This window comes from Orycteropus afer, unplaced genomic scaffold (genome assembly GCF_000298275.1).
Source record: "Orycteropus afer afer isolate SDZICR_OR568_19922 unplaced genomic scaffold, OryAfe1.0 scaffold00276, whole genome shotgun sequence".
Classification (NCBI taxonomy): domain Eukaryota; kingdom Metazoa; phylum Chordata; class Mammalia; order Tubulidentata; family Orycteropodidae; genus Orycteropus; species Orycteropus afer.
The window spans coordinates 2991116-2993050 of record NW_006921863.1 but is presented as its reverse complement, the minus strand read 5'-3'; the positions used below and the strand labels follow the sequence as shown (position 1 = coordinate 2993050).

Here is a 1935-nt window from a genome sequence, read left to right as displayed (position 1 = left end):
CAAAATGGCCACCGCTTGTAAACATTCAAAATGGCTGCGCCCTCTGGACAGCGGAAAGTCAATAGCTCAGGTGGTCTCCCTCCTTGCTGTTTCCCTTCCTAGTCATAGGCCACCAGCGCAGTCATCCCTGCAGCCCTTTTGACCTGGGTTGATCTTTAGGCTAATTCTCAGGTCCCAACACCACTTGGAAATATTCAGGCTGTAGGTCCCGTCAGAGTAGTGACAGTCTGCAGCTCCAACTGTCTCTGTACTCACTGTTTTCGTTCAGGTTTTTCCACTAGTTGGTGCCTAATCCACTTTTGTATAGTTCTTTTCAAAGCTCAGGGCTCCAGGATTATCTTCTGTATCTCTGTCAATTGGTTTTTCTTTTCTTTGTTAAGGGGGTCTGTGTCACTTATCTGCTATTCCTCCATCTTCACACAAGTCCTTCTCAAGTCACACAAGGTCATATTTTGTTTCTTTTGCACTTGTTTGAATTTTCTTCAGTTTCAGCTTGACCTTGCATATGAGCAATTGATGGTCTATTCCACAGTCAGCTCCTGGTGTTGTTTTGCTTGAAGATACTGAGTTTCTCCATCATATTTTTCAACAGATGTAGTTGATCTGATTCCTGTGTATTCCATTTGGTGAGTTCCATGTGTATAGCCACCATTTATGTTGTTGAAAAATAGTATTTACAATGAATACATCATTGGCCTTGCAAAATTCTATCATTCAATCTCCATTGACATTTCTATTACAAGACCATATTTTCTTTGTTTCAAAATTTCACATTCCAATTATCAGAATAATCAATACACCATGATTGCATGTTTGGTCAATTTTAGATTGCACAACTTGATAAGAATGTTCAGTTTCCTTGTATATGGCTTTAGTGGCTGGTGTGTAAATTTAAATAATAGTCATATTAACTGGTCTTCCTTGTAGGCATATGGATATTACCCTATCACTGACAGTCAAGAAATCAAATGTTATATTGCTCGGTGTATCTCCTGCAAAATACCTCCTTAAAGTACTGATGAGTAAAGATGTCACTTGAAGACTAAGATGTATCTAACCTAAACTGTGGTATTTTCAGTCCTCTCATATGTATGGTATACCTGGGCAGTGAATAAGATATAGTGAAGAAGAGTTGATGCTTTTGAATTGTGTTCTTGGAGAAGGATACTGAAAATATCATGGCCTGCCAGTAGATTGAACAAATTTTTTCTGGAAGGAATGCATCCAGAATGCTCCTTTAAAGCAAGAATGGCCAGACTTCATCTCACTTACTTTGGCCATGTTGTCAGAATGGACCATTCCTTGGATAAAGGACATCATCCTTGGTAAAGTAGAGGGTCAGCAAAAAAGGGGACGGCTCTTAACGAGATCAATTGACACAGTGTCTGCAACGATGGGCTCGTGTATAGCAAGGATTGTAAGGATGTCACACGACTGGGCAGTGTTACTTTGTTTTACACCTAACAACAACAACAACAACAATTGATTTCCATAGAGATGCATAGAGTTGGATCAATCTGTCCATTGGTATCTGTGAAAACTTTTTGGTAAACTTTTTGATATGACATCCAAGAACCTTCACAATCTCTTTCTTTCTTCCCTGGTCTACTTCCCTCAAGAAATTCTTTCTACTTGTTATGCTCACTCTCTCACCATCTTTTACTAGAGTAACTCCTAGTACTTTCTTTAAGACTTACCTTAGTTGTCGACAGACTTTCGATCATTTCTCAAAGCACCTCTCCACCCCACATTCTCTCTCCAAGTTTGTATTCTGTTCTTCCTGTGTATTTCTATAGCACCTTGTATGTTAACATATTAAAACCAAACTCGCTGCCCTCGAGTTGGATCTGACTCATAGTGACCCCTCCTTGGAGCTCTGGTAGCATAGTGGCTAAGACACTTGCCTGCTAACCAGACGGCTGGCGGTTCAAACCC

At 40.1% G+C, this 1935-nt stretch overlaps 1 protein-coding gene across 1 annotated transcript in view; it reads left to right on the top strand.

Annotated features, from left to right (window-relative positions):
• Nucleotides 1-1935, top strand: part of XRCC4 (X-ray repair cross complementing 4) — a 397398-nt gene that overhangs the window by 67874 nt on the left and 327589 nt on the right. The gene's annotated exons all lie outside the window — the stretch shown is intronic.